This window comes from Lucilia cuprina, chromosome 5, assembly GCF_022045245.1.
Source record: "Lucilia cuprina isolate Lc7/37 chromosome 5, ASM2204524v1, whole genome shotgun sequence".
NCBI lineage: Eukaryota > Metazoa > Arthropoda > Insecta > Diptera > Calliphoridae > Lucilia > Lucilia cuprina.
The window spans coordinates 61303202-61322009 of NC_060953.1; positions in this window are offsets into that span (position 1 = coordinate 61303202).

Genomic DNA, 18808 nt, shown 5'->3' on the forward strand with positions numbered 1-18808 from the left:
TAACTTACTAACTTACTAACTTACTAACTTACTAACTTACTAACTTACTAACTTACTAACTTACTAACTTACTAATTTACTAATTTACTAACTTACTAACTTACTAACGTACTAACTTACTAACTTACAATTGTGTCTAGTAGGTTAGTGGTTAGTGTTCTAGTCTGGTAGATCGGAGGTCGTGGGTTCGAGTCCCACCTGTGGCACTGGTTAAGGAGCGCAAAACAGGCCCGATAGAGGCCTAGGTGTATTTCTTCAGATTTGATGTATATGTGTTCATCCTCCTTTCAAACTAACTAACTAACTTACTAAATATATTTTCATTAATTGATACTTTTTATTAAATTAAACTTAAAACCAATGCATAGATTTATCTTTAAGTGTAACTTCACTAGTTGACTCTTTATAATGGTCAGTATAGACCGTGCAATTTTGTTTGTCTATTTTTTTTAAGTACAACTGAACATGATAGAAAATAGAAGTTTCTCTAACTAGTGGTTGCAGCATTAGTTGTTATAGTTGCAAAATACATAACTATAGAAATACATTTCTGATGTAGCATTCGAATTTATTTATCTATGTTTGTATATACGTTTGTTTGTATGAGTAGCTGTTTTGGACCGGAAATGATATAAGTTGTATAATGCTCCAGTTACACGACATGACGACACATGTAACCAACAATCCTCTAACATTCTCGTAACATGTATCTGTTGATACATGTGTTAGAGGTGGATTGCGATAAATGTCATCATCTGATATGTACGGTAATAGTTTGCAGAAACAGATCAATTATTAAAGAAAAAAATGTATATGTGAAAAACGTAAAATTTATGTTTGACGTGATGTGTTGATTATATTTTCAAAGAATATGTCATGTATTTAATGTTGCAATGCTTTAAACAATTAGACGTTTATGTTGTTTTATTGAAAAACTGTTTTTTTTTTTAAAGATAGAAGAGTTTTAAAGAAATGAAAAAAATATTAATAAATTTATTTAAAAAATATGAAAGGTAAATAGCTATAGAAGAAATGTAGAAATCGAATCATATGGACTCATTCAAAAATACTTTTGTCAGATGTACTAAATTATGTACAAAATTAAATACAACAAACATTCAAAAATACCACATTTTTATATCGTTTCGTAATCGTATTGAATTTATAAGCCTTTAGCTTTTATGACATTTTGTACAATTTCTAGTAATTTGTTACAAAACGTTATGAATATATTTTATTTATGACATCCCCAAAGACCACGAGACTTTCATATAGACGAAATGGTGAACATATCAGACTTACAATGTGTAACCTTTGAATTTACAACATGATTACAATTTCCATCTACTCGTATGAATGTATAGGGGGTAATATCTCTCCTTTTTTTGTACCTTAACACTTTCACGTGATCATAAAGTATATTGGTACTTTTTGCTGTTGTTTATTTTATGCATAAAAAATTGGTAACATTGATGATAAGTGCCATAAAAAATAACATTGTAACATTTATATAACATTCCACCTTACACTTACATATATCTATACGCATAAATATAAGACTATGGAATGGTGTTGGTATTGATAAATGGCTGAATTGCGTGAAAAAAAACACACAGTAAATAAAGTTTTTTTGAAGCAATACCTCAAGTTTTAAACATTAACTATAAAGTCAATATTGATAGGAATACAGTAGGGTTATTATGCCAAACTAAAATAAAAATCATCTAGGTCAGCCAATAAAATTAAGGATCCATAACGCAGGCCGACAAATTTTTACAAAAAGACCCTTTTGTTCTTTAGGTGAATACGTACATATATCGAACAAGAAAGATATTATTTTAGATGTTATGGATTATATTTTAAATCTGATATAATAGATTTTTAAATGGTGAACAATATAAATAAAATTAGAGTTATTTTGGCGGTGTTAAAACGTCTTAAAACGCAGGACTCGAATCATGGAAATGATGAGGTTATAATTTCGAAATGTTTACAATGATCTCTGCGTTAAAATATTGTTCGACTGTGGAATAAGAGACATTTCTCCTTGAATATTGTTCCCCAACCTAATTGGAGAACTTTAGGTTTTATTCAAAAATGAATAGAGGTGGTAGATTTCTAAAAAATAATATCGTATTTGAAGCACTGAAAACCAGACAAAATTAATATATAATCTAATAAATAAATGGCATTTCCTTGGAATTATTTAACACGTAATACGGATACTGGTAGCTCACAAGGCGGAACTTTATCTTGAACCGAATATTGGAGAGATCCTTCGAGGACTAGCTTTTGAACTTGAGCAAATTGCTTGTACATGATGCTTCGTAAACGCTTCGTAAAGTTATTGAAAGTTTAATTGTAGAAAATTTAGATGAAAAATAAAACCAAAAACGATCGGCACTTTTTTTAAATAAAAATATTTGTTAAATACACCCTAATACACAAATTATACATACATAAATTTCATAGAAAGTTTAGTGAATAAAAATCATCAATGAAAAAATAAAGTACAAATATTTTGCACACGCTAATGCTCATACGTATTATGTCAGATATACGCACAAAACGATATAATTTTTTGTACGACATTTTACTATCGACTTGTTACTTTTGGATATAAAATACATAGAAATTTAGTACCTTTGGTTGTATACCCTACACAACCAAATATTACATATTTAATTATTTTAAACACTACGTTAAAAATTTTTAAAATACCATTTTGTTAGATTTATTGTAATCTTTATACATATAACCTTGACCAAATACAAACCAATGATAATAATATTTATTTATTTTAGCTAATTTCTTTTTAACTATTGTTGCTCTACTTACTAGTCTATTCCGTACACTCACACTCATGCACTTAAGTATAAATCAACTTGCTTATGTATTTTCAGCACCTATTTATGACCATTTGGTTAGAGAACTAACCTAAAATAGAGGTTATCTTGTGTTCGTTTATAACTCATTATAATTTTCTGGGCTATTTGTTATTTGTAAACAATTTCTCTTTAGAGATGTAAGAGTAAAATATTTTATTGTCCATATATAAACAATAGTAAGATACTATACCGCCAAAAATGCATTATTACGACAATGTATAGGTTTGTAATTTACACACACACACAAACACACTCACATGCAAACACCTATACCATTTTATATGTACAGATACAATACATTTATTCATTTTAACATCCATAGATATAAATACAACAAGTATTATATTGCTATATATACAATACACTTAAAAGATGTAGAATTTTATTACGGATATCATAAATTGATGTGAGAGAAGGCTCCTGTGGCATATATACTTTAACACATACAAGGACATACGGACACACGCACTCATACAGTAACAAAAACAACAATAATGACAACCCTAATCCCTTATCGCAATATATCTGTAAGCATTAGGATGGTTTCAAAATCCTATTCGCACTATGACCTTTAGCAAAGCCGCAAATCAATGACAGTTTATGACAAAGCAGGGTTATTGTCGTTTACTTACAAGTAAATTTTCCAATTACAATTATTGGTAATTGTAATTGAAACTTTTTCAATTAGTAATTAGTAATACTAAAATTACAATTACAAGTAAATGTAATTGGAAAACATTAATTACAAGTAATTGTAATTAATTATTGGTCATTTACACGTTACAAGAAAAAGCTTCAATTAAGGTTACAAGTAATAGTAATTGCGCAATTACACATTACAAGTAATTGCAATTGGTAAGCAAGTTTCTTGGAATTTCAAACCGATTACGATGATAACAATTCCCTTTATAATTTTCCACACATGAATGGTATTGTTAGGTATTCATCGAGGAAAATACATATCTTTCCCAAAGTATTTTTATATCAAAACTAATAATACTACTGCTAGACGTTTGCTCCCAAAGAATTTAACAAGCAACACCTTTTAGACTCAGAACAGCTTTAAAGCTGGACGTTAGGTAATATTCCCTTTTATTTTAAGAAATAATTTTGTTATTTTAATTTCGGAATCAGAACCAACGTTCATAGAAATAACTCCTAAACTTTTTGTTCATTTTTAAGAATTGGTTATATATATAAAAATGGTGTTATCCTACTGTTCATACATTTGTAGTGAAAAATGGTCTTAATATTTGTGACTTTAGGATTTCTTTCATTTTATTACTTATATTTAAACATATTCCATAAAATGTGTTTACTACTATTCGGTTAGCAAAAAATATATTTCGATTTACAAAAAAAAAAAAAAAAAAAAAAAAATAGAAAAAAATATTCAAATACAAACCTAAGAGAATCTTAATACCAAAGTAAGCTTCTGCAGGTGCCTAACAATTATGTCCTAAAAATTGTCAATATCAAAAACAAATATGTACTTATTTGTAAAATATCGAGGTAACGAAAAAACTGTTTTACTAACCCAATACTTTACACATTGTGTGCATGTATGTTTGTTGTTTTTATTTTTTTCATTGTTGCTCATCTTATTTATTGGTGTGAGTTTAATGTGATATTGGTTTATTATTGTCTAGTGTATAAATGCCGCCAGCATATAAAGTGACACTCACACAGACCTTCATGAGCTTCAACGATAAATGTTAAAACAATATAAAATAAAAAATAAATGAAAAAAATACTAAAGAAATAAAACAGCAATAGCAAAAAAACTGTGTATAAAATAAAGCATTCTTCAACATTAAACACATAATATTATGGTCACATATCCTTACAGACTCAGTAACATACAAATACATCCATATACACTTACACTCTGTTACTTCTATTCACCCCCTTCCAAAACTAGTTTTTATTGTTGGGGTTAAATGGCTGGCATGCGATCAATGAATGATTGTTCATACTCGCAACAATTGTGTGTTTTTTTTTTTGGTTTTTTGGCAAATCGCACACAAAATATTAAATAGCTTAATAATCGCTTAAATACATAAGCATATATATGTATGTATTTGACAATGTACTGGTTGATACTATTACATACCAGCAAATAAATAAATTTATTTATGACCAAAGTCATAGACACATTATTATGGCGGGTAATAATATAACAAAAATACAATTTTCTTTTTAATAACATTAAATTTTCAATGAAAATGTTAAGAAGTTTAAAGAAAAGAATACATAATGAGGCTCAAGTATAAAAAGGAGCGCTTTTAACAAAGAATAAGGAATTTTGTTCAATTTAAATTAAGTAGACATTGACATTCTTTGCATATTTTTGGGGGTTAAACAAATACTTAATCAATTTAAGAAAATTGATGTTTTATTTTTTTCAACAAATAACTGAAATTTTAACAACTTAATTGAGAAAGAATAGGAAAATGTTTAAATAAAATCATGTATGTAAATCAACTGAGTTTGTCTAGAAAATGTTGAGGGAAATTTGAAATTGTCTAATGACAATTAAAGAGGAATTTTTATGAGGAGTGTAATTCAAAAGATTCTTTTTTATCATTTATTCTCTACACCAGTGTAGTGGTGGTCAAGTATTATAAAATGTGAACTTTTCAAAAAGAAGAAACATCGGACAAATAAATGAATCTGGTATATTATACAATTTTTTAGCCAATGTAATAATATACTGAGACTATGAACTTATCTGCAATGAAATTTCCTTTAAAAAATTGTAACAAAATTAAAGATTTTTATATTCAAAATCCTTATAATACATCAAATTTCTGAAATATTCCATTTTTTTCAGTAACCCTTGTAAAAACTTTTGAAACCAATTTGACTATTTTTATGTCTTTTAGCTGCTGAAATAGCTCGGAATTAGTTAACATTTTTTAAAATTTTGTTCATCGTTGGCCTGTGTTACTTTTCTAAATTAAATGTCTTGGATACCATTCAATACAAAGAACAAAGAATATTTTTTTAGTTAAAAGCTTTAATAACTTGTCATTTAGACTAAAAATTCAAAAGAAATTTATTTATCATATATGAAAGTAGAATTTTAAAAAGCTAACTTAATAACACAAATATAATGGTCACAAATGAAATTTAAAAAAATATGAGATATTAACGAATATTGACGAATTGCACTATTGAACGGTAAAGTATTGTATAATAAAAACAGAAAGGAAACAATTAAATGAAAAGCATACTTAAAGGCATACCCACGTGATGTGGTGCACTTTATTGATGTTCACATGACCACAAACACACAAATGTTTCGAAGGCTCTAACGCAAATTTGTGTTTTTGTAAGCAGTAAAGTGAGCGAATACATACAGAGAGATATGAATTTTTTACACAGAAAGTTATTTTTTTAAACACTTTATTGACTACACAACATTGACAAAAAATTGCAACAAAATACTATAGTTCTTTAGACGTATAAGTATTTTATTTTAAAACAATAATACTCATACGTATAGTATGTCTTATTGAGATGGCTTAACATTGATTACTACAATGTTACTATGTATTTAAATTTATAAAAAAAATTAAGTAGTAAATTCAGAATTTTTCCTTCGACATCACACCATTCTATTTCATACTGTTTCTATATAAGTATCAGTGTTTATGTTGCTTTTTCAAAGTACGCAATTTCAGTTAATGAATATAAGTGGTAAACACAAATTTATCATCATCATGACTCCGTTAACAATTTCAATACATAGTGAAAAGCGCAATTGTATAACATTTGCACTGTTGTACTTTTGTGTATGTAAGTGGGTTTGTGTACGTTAGTTCTAATTTTTGTTTTGTTCTTTATAACCAAAATTACATACCAATATACTACAAAACATTCTATATACAAATATAAGTTATATGGAGAAAAATGAGGCAACAAGAAAAAAAAAAAAAGCAACACTAAAAAAGAACATTTAGCCAAAGGCTAGAATTATAATAGCATTGTTAAATATAAAGCCCATGTTGACTGGTTCATTTAGATGGCTAGGCTGACGTGGATGTATAGTATAATGCTTGTATATTGAACAGAAAATAGAAAATTTCATACACAGCTGGTTGGTTGCATTTCATATAAGCTCCTGTTGCAATTGTTAGTTTCAATGCTAATAGTAACTTTGCCATAATTATTGTGCACCGGTGTGTAAAATGAAATTGTCACAATTACCATTCATAGAACCACTCGAACTCGGACCTTAAATGTATTTTAAACACTTACATATAAACACACACACACTTACTCACGTGTATGTTGCTAGTTCGGGGAACATCTTTTTAAAAATATGCTTGACGGCTGGTTGGCTACATTTCTGTTTTATGTTTTACTACTTTTTTCTGAAGTGTATTATACCAATTTTATTTTTTATGGGTGTTTGTGTGTGTGTGTGTGTGTGTGTGAATTTTTTCTTCTATCCAGGGAAAATGGATTTTCTACATTGTCGCATAAGTGTCAATTTAAAATTGTATTTTATTTTTTTCCTCTCATTTCTTTGTTTCCTATGTTGATATAACGTGTGTTTGTATATTTGTTTGTATGAATATAAAGTTCCATTTTTCGCCAGATGTATTCATTGTACACCTACTACTGCTTCATTTGTATGACCGCTTACATACAGTGAAGTTTAAATAGAGAAAAGCTGATTTATTAAGTTTTACTTGTTCGACCACTAATTAAAGTAGCAAGACTACGCAAAGTGGTCCAAATCTCAATCCAGAAAAGTACTGCTTATTTAAACATCTATATACTGAAAAACATAAAAATACAATGTTAAAGCAAAGAATCTTTTTTCTGAGAATTTATTAAAGTTGTGGTTCCCAAATTCTATATAAGCAGAATTCTGACAATCGTAGTAAAATTGGAAAAAAGTGGTCGTTTCGACAGTAATAGGCTTGACACCTGTAGTATCAAGTAAATATTAAATTACTTATAGCTGGGACACTATATCCTTTTTAAATTCTTACACGATTTAACAATGTCCGTCTGTCTGTTGGTAACACAATACAGGGGAAAAGGAAGTAGCTAGCGAGATGAAATTTGACAGAAATATTTTATATTTATGCAATTTGTTTGGTATTGAAAATTGCCTATATTGTTTCACGATTTCGCTTAGTCCTCATAATTGGCTAAAGGAAATATCTATTTATAGTGGTAATATTTGACACATGTAGCCTTATAGGAACTTTAATCTTTTTGTAAAAAAAAACTAAAAAATTTGGCACATAATTGAACCAACATCCCATATAAGGTCCTTGTCTGAAAATTACGTTTACTCTGCCTAAAAAAAAGCAACTACGGCAATGCAACTCGACATGAATATATATTATAGGAACCTTAATATCCTTGTCAAATTTTGTAAGTATAGGTTCATAATAGACCCCATTGACGTAAACATATTAACCACCAAAAAATGGATATTTTATTTTGTAGGAAGTGAAAGACTTAAAAACATTGTGTGAATAACCTGCATCCTAATTTTTTACTTGCGGTATGTGTATGCAATGATCTTTAACACAGAATCACTTGTAACAAAACCACAAAAATTAATTCTTTTTGAACTGGTGGTAACAAATTGTATTGCAACAATTAGTTTTACTCACCACTGTTATCATAACGCCAATCGCATACCTACAGATACTTTACTCAATTACACCAACACTTTTACAAGTTTTTTGTGTTATTCATCTATGGAAAACTCATTCATATGTGATCCACATACGTTGTTATAGTATAGTATACTGGTATTTCCTGCGAGAAATGATATGCAGTAAATATAATTGGAAAATATTGCATTGTGTGGTTTGTTAGTTGTGTATGTATGTTGTTATAGTCGGTACTTTCACTCAACTTTTATATTCACTATAGTTCAGATTTTTGCAACTTTTTTATTTAATTTATTTTTTTTTCATCATTTCATATTTAGCTTTATTACAATTGCCTTATTTTATGCGAGTGGTAGGAATGTAACTTATAAATGTGTGTATAGGATTACAGCACCCATTTTGATTCATTTTAATCAGCTTTTTGTGTAATCTGTCCGGAAGATTTGAGTGGCAGTCAATGTGTTCCTTTTTATTCGAAATATCGAATTACTTTAGCTTTTCGTAACTAGTAACTTGTTAATTTATTTAAACAGTTATTTAATTATGTTATTTTACTTCGAGATTATTGGATTCATTATAAACTTAATATTCTAACAGCTTATTTTGTAAATAAACAGAAATTGAGATCTATTTTTCGGGATATGCACTCCGAACTATAGGCTTCTTATGCACTCACCGATGAATACATAAATTTATAAAATACATATTTATTTATTTGTATGTACATATGACTCTGTGTGTATGAGCGTTTTTTAAATGAGTGGTTGTCTCAGCCGTTTTTATTCGAAAATTTGCGGACATAAAATGCAATCCAATTTGTAATGAGGTTTACATAAATTTTACTTGCGGCCAAATAATGTTCTCTGAAGTTATCTGTTGGTCTTTTTTTAATTTTTTCGTTCAGTACATGTGTGTCTACTTTACAGTTGCTGATGTAATGAATGAATAAATGTATGCACGAGTACATTATAATTTTCTGTTAAATGTTCATGTTTTACAAATGCATTTTAATGAGTTCATTTATTCGGGAAATTCAAAATTTGTTTTCCTTTTTTTATATTTTTATGGAAATAAAGTTGTAAATTTTTAAATATATTCATAAATTATGTTGCTGTAAACTGTTCCAAATTATTTACATATGTATTTTATTATAAATAATTTAAAACCATTTACATATAGTGAAAGTTTCTGCTTACATGCTTATTAGAATTATATATTAGAAAATTAAAATTATAGTTAAATATGTTAATAATAGCTACTGCTATATTATGGTTGTGAATTTTGAGTAATTCGTTGATTCAGAGTTGTATACAATGAAAGTCGTTTATATGACAACTATGAGCTATAAATATTTAGCTAAATATATGTTTGTCAGTCTGTCTGTTTGTCTGTCTGTCTGTCTGTCTGTCTGTCTATATGTCTATCTGTTTGTTTAAGTATATATATATGACAACTATCAGCAATAAATATTTAGCTAGATATATGTTTGTCAGTCAGTCTGTATGTTTGTATGTCTGTCTGTCTGTCTGTCTGTCTGTCTGTCTGTCTGTATGTCTATCTCTTTGTCTAAGTATATGTTTCCCAACGCTAACGACACATTGTCCAGTGGATATTCGAATTCTCAATTAATGGATCATTGATTCACTTGATTAAAACTTCAATTTCTATACGACTATCGTATTCAAAGTGATATTTTAAAGATACTACAACGGGATGAGTGGCCTCCTAGTAAAAAAAATTGCGTGCTTTCTCAAATTTCTAAAAAATATTAACTAAAAATGACCAAATGTCCATCCATGTTTAGTACAAATTTGATATGAAAGAAAAGTGCCATTACAAAAGTATGGCGAAGGAAATAATAAAAATCGTAACAATTGTCAACACTTCATTTATGACTAAGTATGTAAGTAAATAACTTTTTTTTTTGTTTTTTATTTCTTTTGTTTCACTAAACTTTTGTGTTAAGACATTTGTAGAAAAAGAAAAAAAATCACAAAAAGAGCAAAATGAAAATGAGAAAATGTACAAATGTATGTCATTGTTATGTGTTCATTGTTCATTTGAATAATATGTTGAATTAAATTAAATATTTGCGTGACTTTTTGACACCCAGTTACAATGATTTTTTTTTTATATTTTTTAATAAAATCTGCCTTTTGCTTCGTTTTATTATTTAAATTCATTCATTTTTCATTTCCGCTCTTTTATGATCCGTCTGTAGTTTCCCGCTTTATTTTTCTGCCTTTTATTATAAAGTTACACCCACGGTTAAACAAAAAAAAAAAAAAAAAAAAAAACGTATTGGGAAAAAAGCAGAAAAACTGAAAAATAAAATACAGAACATGTTCAATACTTAACAGTGAGTCAGTTAGATGGTAGAGGGTGGTAGAATGATTGGTTGGTTGTATGTATGATATTGGAAATGTGCGTGAGATTGTAATTGTGTACGTGTGGTTTTACATTATTAATGTATTGAATTTAACAGTTTGCTATTTATGAACTTATTACGCGTAATAACAGCACTATTGAAGAAAATTTGGTTCTTGTAATAGTATTTTAAGAAAGTTCTTATTATTTTCTTGCATTTTATTTGGGACTACACAAATTATAGTAACATATACAATTGAAATAATTACTTTTGTTCTGACACATACTTTTTATTTGTGTTTGTTTTCCAGCATAGCCCTGAATTATTCAAATACTAAGTACATATTTATACACTTGGTTTATTTCGAGTTTTTGGTTAATATTATAAAACCATAATACTCCATAAATGAATAATATTTAATACAACTAAAATATACAATTAAAATAACCATTGAAATGTGTTTTAATACTTTGTGACAGTTTTGAAATGTAATTAATTAAATGTTTTATATCATTTTCATATTTTAATCTTTACTTAAAGGACTAGTCGTAACAACAACAAACTTATTTCTTTTGTCAGTTTATGACTTGCCAATAATTTGGTTCTTTTTCGTCACCACAGGTTGTTTACTCAACTTTTTCGTTTTTTTTTTCCTTTAACAAATGAATGAATGAAATGTGGTTATTTTAATTTAAGTATTAATTTGTTTTATTATATTTGTGATTGTAATTCAAAAGATTTTATTTCTTTATGATTTTTACTATGAATACAGACTACCCGGAAGCATGTCTGCAGGAATCCAAATTAATCTCTATGGTAATGGGAAACAAATAAAGCCACAGGATACTAACGTTAATCGGCTTTTCACACAAACAGCATACGCATGATAACTTACAGCAATACTTAAATACATATATGGCTATTAAATGTTTTAACTGTGCTCTGCAGCCTATCAGGTCAAAATAAAAAATGTTTGGAATTTTTTATGCCCCGATAAATACAAATTCGGAGTAATATTTGATTTTTAATGATCCAGAATTAATCTGAAAGATAAGTTATTTAATAAAGTTTTTTGGAACGAGTTTCACTATTTTAAATGGTCTACAAATTTTTGATTATAAATTACATGAATTTTTTGCAAAAATATACAGTTTTTACCCACTCTAACTAAAAGAGTTCCTGACCGATCTTGTTGAAAAATTAACCAACTATGTCCAAATTTTTTAACATTTGATAATAAAATTATTTCATTTGAACACAATATTTAATAACAATTTTTTGTTATTTTTTTCTATTCTCTTTTCTAGATTACGATTTTGTAATTTCATTTAGTTTAAGCTAAATAAGAAAAGTTTTATTGTTGCATGGACAAGTAAAAGTAATTTACATTTAGATGAAATCAAAAAAAGGAAACAAAATTACAATTTGTTTCGTACTGATTGTTACCATTTTATGTCATAGTCTAGAAAGTATGTTTGGTGACAAGATTAATTTGATATAAATTAATTGCTAAATAATTGAAAGTAAAAATGGGAAAAAAAGTTTAAAACAAAGTATATATATCATTTAAATAGGCAATAAATTAGTTGCTTAACGGAATATTAAGGAAGTATATGTCAAGAATATCGAATAAATCAATTATTAACTCATATTTAGACTAATATTCATTAATTGCACATAAATAACTGGTTATAATTATTTTTTTTTTTTAATTTTTGAATAAGAATTTTAGGCCTAATGATTTTCTAAATCAAATAACGCGTTTCTTGTTATTATAATTTAACATTATTTAAATAATATAGATAATGCATAAGGAAATCTATCCACCACCCTATCCTCCCGCATTATAAAATCCCACCTTTAGTTATAGCCAAGTTATATTTATGTGTAACTACCAAATTTTTAAACCCACCATAATCGAAATATTCATCATAAGACCAAAAAAGTATACATATTCTGGGTACTTTTTAAATTCTAAGACGATAAGTTGAAAGATTGATAACAATTCTAATGAAATTTGGCGAATGTATTTTTTTATATATCTTCCGAATTTTATAGTTTAGCATTGTTTTTAAATGAATTATGGACGTGAGAAAGATGTAAGAACAAAATTTCATCAAGCAATCTTTTTATATTGATACACTCAGAAATTGATACCGGACAAATATTTTAAGGAAAGATATTTTGGACGTTACAATTAGCAGCACAAACTCAAAATACCTTCCGCACTATTGTGGTTTTAAAAATTAAATAAAACTATGTAATTCTACAAATTTTTTTGTAAAAATATGGAATACAGAGAAAACAAAATAATTTGCTTTAGAAAAATTAAAAAGTATGCAAAATAAAAAATAATAATATGCTATATGTTGAAAATACACATGCAAAATTTATGCAATTTAAAGCAAAATATGCAATTTATGCATTTATAACAAAATATGCAAAAATATGCAACAACAAATCGATGCCGTATTATAGCAAATTCTTTGATTAAAATAGTTAAAAGTTATTTTGAGTTACTGACTACAACCATGCATTTGCATAGGATTCCTTGCCCTGATAATAATATTATTCCAATGTTTTTAAGAAAGTATTCCATTTACTGGCTAAATAATATTCGGCATAGTCGAATATAATACTCTTACTTGCCTTAGTTCATAAATACTATTACAATGATCCAATTTTAGATTACCGATTGTTAAAATTCCTAAATTTATAGTCAAGATCAATAGCTTCCGGAATAAACTCGACTTTTTTGTAGTTTGGCTGATTTTATTGCTTTTATAGTATTAGAAAACAAACACTCCTTAAATCTTTTTAACTTTATAATAGTTGAGTACATTTTGGTATTCGTATTTAAATTGTTTTTATTCATAACAAAGACCAAGAAATCGATAAAAAAAATTTGATAATTATAAATATGTACCACATTATTCACAAAAAAAAAAATAATTTTATAAACGGTTTATAAAATAGATTATGTATGATTATTATTATACTCTCGGAAATTTCCCCGGATCGGTTCGTAGCTCCTTTATAAGTTCCTTTTTCGAAATTTACGTTTTCGTTCATATTTCATTGATAGACAATGTTATAAAGATAAATCTTTAAAAATCTGCAGTTGTTTCTGAGATACCATTTGTTGAATTCGATGGATAGTCAGAAAATATTAAGTCGAATAAGAAAGTGATTTTGAGTAGATTAAAATATCCTCATATTGGAATATTCAATATTTTGTTTGTTTGTGATAAACAATATTTACAAAGCATACCAGCAAAAACGTTTATCTGTGTGTGTAAAAACTAAAACTAGAATGGCTATATGTAAACCATTATAAGATAACTTAAAGAAGTAGTAGTTACCTAAGTACAAGACATTAGCGAGTTCTTGTTGGTATAATATAATCGAAAATATGGAAGTGTAGAGTATAAATACCATGAATGTACGAAAAACTATGATTTAAAAAGCTTTAGGTTAAGTATCATACAATATTTTATATCTCAAATATGATGAAGATAAGATTCCGACGCAGCACGTTTTAGTCCTTTCGAAAAGTTTAACTTGGTCTCAAAAAAAAAAAAAAAATGTTGTAATAAAATTAGCTGGAACTTCTATTTCAAATTTACACTAAAATAATATTTTAAAAGTTGATATTATAATTGTTGAGTTTACAGGTTTTTGGGACAATTTTACATTTTAACAAATATTTATATTATTATACTACACACACATATTTACATTTGAAACTATAAACTTAAAAACAAAAAATAAGGCAAAAAGGCAATCCAAATAATAATATGCAGAGTTATTTTTTTTCGTTGGAAAAAAATTAAATTAAACTGCAGCACGAGTAGGGAAAAAGTTTAAACGAATTAATTGTATCAACACCATGGGGAACATTAATTGCGGTTTTTTTCATACCATGAGTACAGCGAAACCTGTATGCAAATTGTATGTTAGTAAGAGAAACTACAGTGAGGGGCAAATAATATAAAGGGAACATTTAATTTTTGTAAAATAAATAGATGTTTTAATAAAAAAATTAATTTAAAAATAATTTTGTAAACAAAATTGTTATATTAAAAATTAGTTAATTTAACTTTAACTGTAATTAAGCTGCTGCCCACTGTATTTTGTGTGCAGTACATTCGTTCAGACTAAAACTATAAGTTCTCTAGTTAGAAGCGAAATGTAAAACCAAGTTGGTTGTTGCTCACTTTAGCAACGGAATACGCATAGAATATTCATGTTTTGTACAGTTTGTTTTACCTCAAATAGAAACAAAAATAGTATGAAATAAAGAAAGATGCAAAAAAAAAAAATAATCGTGGGAATATTTGTGGGAAAGTTTTTCGTCAACACCAACAGCATATCAGATTTAAGTTTTTTCCCCTCCCTTCTTTCTTTGTTTGTTTGCATGTTGATAATACAAATATTAAATGAAAGGAACCCTGCTTCGAAAAAAACTCACAAACTCGTTAGGATTTTACCTCCAAATATAACGCCAAAAAATCTAAGGAAAACAAAAAAATTAAAAGTTTACTGCAAGGTATTACAAACAATTCAGGAAAATTAAGGTTTTACTAAAGAAAAAATGCGTTAGAAACTAAAAAGAAAGTTTAATTAGTTTCTTAAGCGTCGTCTTAGCCTGTTTCCAATTATACATTTCGTATATCCTACGACAGAAAATAAGCAGTTGAGAAAAAAATATTTAATTTAATTTTTAATACCTTAAATAAATAAACATGGAAAGCGACACATTAGCATTTAGGAAAATTGTTATTAAAAAAGTTCTGAGAATTTTAATACATGCAGAACCAAATATTAATAATAAAAAATTAAAATTGTAATATCTGTGAAACAATTATTTAATTTTGAAAATATAGTTGTTTTCAAAGATTTTAAAGTTTTACATTGTCTAGAACAATTTCAACCATATAATTACTTCATCCCCCAACTTCTATGGGATCTATTAAATTTTCAGTTGGCAGACAGATTTGTCTTCTATTATTAAAATCTTTTAAAAATTGTTAATTTACGCAGTTCTGTTTTAGAAAAATTAAAAGTTGTTGAAAAACTCTTTGAAAATGATGAACTCATTTCTTAAAATTTAATAATTGTTTTTGAACTATTTTCATACAAAACAAGTAGAAAAGTATAGTCGGGCATGGCCGACCATATGATACCCTACACCATGAGTATATTTTTACAATTTTTACTTTTATAAAATCTTTATTTTTTGTAAAGAAACTTTTATGTTGAATATTACCAAAATTCCAAAATATTTAAGCCATTTATTGATAAAAACTAAAATTTCTAAATGAGGCTTTATATAGGTCAAATATGGGCCGATCCTCGGTAAATTTGGGAAAAGGATATATTTTTAAATAACAGTTAGTTTTGTTGAGTTTCATTGCGATACAAATGGTTACAAGTCAATTTTAGACGTTTAAGTCATATTTGAAGGGGGGTTTGTATGGGGGCTAGGGTCAAATATAGGCCGATCCTTACGAAAATCTGCAGTATCATTTATACTTATATAAAACATATTTGTGCCAATTTTTAGAGAGATAGCAGAATATTTGACGTAATTATAGCATAAAAAGAGGTACGGTTGTATGGGGGCTAGGTGAAATAATGGACCGATTTCAACCATTTTCAATAGGCTTCGTCCTTGTGCCAAAAAACATGCTTGGTCCAAATTTCATCAAATTATCTTGAAAATTGCGGCCTATACCTTGCGCACAAGGTTTACATGGACAGCCAGCCAGCCGGACAGACGGACGGACGGACATGTCTTAATCGACTCAAAAAATGATTCTGAATCGATCGGTATACTTTAAGGTGGGTATTGGACCAATATTTTTGTATGTTACAAACATCAGCACAAACGTATAATACCCTCCCCACTATAGTGGTGTAGGGTATAATAAATCAGTTAAATTAGGCGTATAACGTATTTATTTTCAACCCCATAAACTTTGCAAAAATGTGTCTGTGTGTACGAAAAAAAAGAAATACTTAGTTTGTATGTGTGTGTTTAAAATCCAAAAAAACAATTATCTTTGTTCATATACCACATACTTTGTAAATTACGTGAATTATTTGCAATCATGATTATACGTAGTGTAAAATCTTTCTAAAGGAATGCCAACGATACACAAAGACATACCCAAATACAGACATCTTAGAGGTACTTTATGTGCTCACATACATTTATATATAAGTATGTAAGTATGTAAGTATGAAATAGTATGTGAATATTTTATAGAAACCCAGCAGTTCGAAAAATAATCAATGAATCCGAAAAAAGAAAGTGAATTTCACTTACGTCTAACCACAATGTTGGATTTAATTTGTCTTTCGTCTTGGATGTACTCTTTTTAAAAAAAGGTTGAAGATAATCATCACTTTAGTGTCCCCTTTGTAAGCGAGAAAACAAACTTAAGCCTTGCTTTTGTATGTCCTTTTGCAATCTATGGGGAGAGGATTGATTTCCTTGAAGGACAATCACATTTTAAAGTAGCTAGTGAATAGAACAGTTAGTGGCTAGGGATAACCTAAAATAGTGGATTAAATAGGTAGTTTGGGACTATCCAACTGAACTGCTGGGAAGTTTATCATTAATAGATTCAGTATTCATTAGAAGTATTTATATACCATTGAGATATTTTGGAACATTAAATTTAACAAAATTTTATAAAATTATTGATGTGGTTATGAATTATTTTCAATCGTATTTAACATGAATTAATAATAAGACTTAATAGCATACGTGTGTGTTTGGAAGCATGTGAACTTGGATTATAAAAAAAAACAGATTTTTACGAATTTTTTAACCTAGTGGAAATAAACGTAGTATTCTAAAGGATTGAGCCGCGCTATAACTGAATCTGACCTCAGAATTTCTTTATTACATCTGAGATTTGTTCTGAAATTTAAAAAAAAAAAACTTTTTTATAAAAATATATTGTATGTCGTCTGAAAGTCCATTCTATCACCATTAAAATAGAGGCCTAACATCTAAAGGCTTGCTGATAATTTTTTTCAATATGTTGTACTGAATTTTCTCCATCACATTTGATGTTTCAGATATCGTATCCTAAAGTTTGAAAAAACGGTAATTTAGAAAATTATACTTTAATTTTTGGGTTAAAAACTTGTCTATATGTGTTATTCCAGTTTATAATCTATATTTTAATTATACTGACTGTAATAAATCCACAAGAAATCTTTTTGTAAACAATAAATAATTTACATAAATTTCTACTGCTATTCACAACACCCTCTATGTATGTATTTTAATATACGTATGTATGTATTTACTTAACTCTCTACTAACTACATACTTACTTTACGCACGTATTGAAAATACTTTGATATTTTTACACTTCTCATTTTGGTGTATGCGAATATGTGTGTATGTTTTGTTATACGCATTCATACAAGTGTATTATTAGCTTAAACATATACTTATGTATGAATGTACATATGTACAATAAACAATTGTATTCACACATTTTCAAATAGAGACTAGTGTTTTTGTGTCTCTTACTAATTGTGTAAAGTCATTAAATAATTTCAAGGAACAACACATCTTTAAGCATCACATAAGAACTCGTACAAAGGAAGAAAGATAGGCAGACCTTTAAATAATGTATTCATGAAAGCATAGGTATCACATTGAACTTAACTAATACTAAGCAAAATTGTTTGTATATCTTAATGTTTCAATAGAAATAGACATAAATTTGGTGTTGATAGCTTTATTTCTAAGCAAATAAATAATAATGTGATCTGTATAAGCCACTCGCTAATTGACCCTTTCACGCACAAAACTAAATCGCTTGACTTTTTATGGATATGATTTTCATACATTATACATTATGATGAAAAATGGAAAAAGG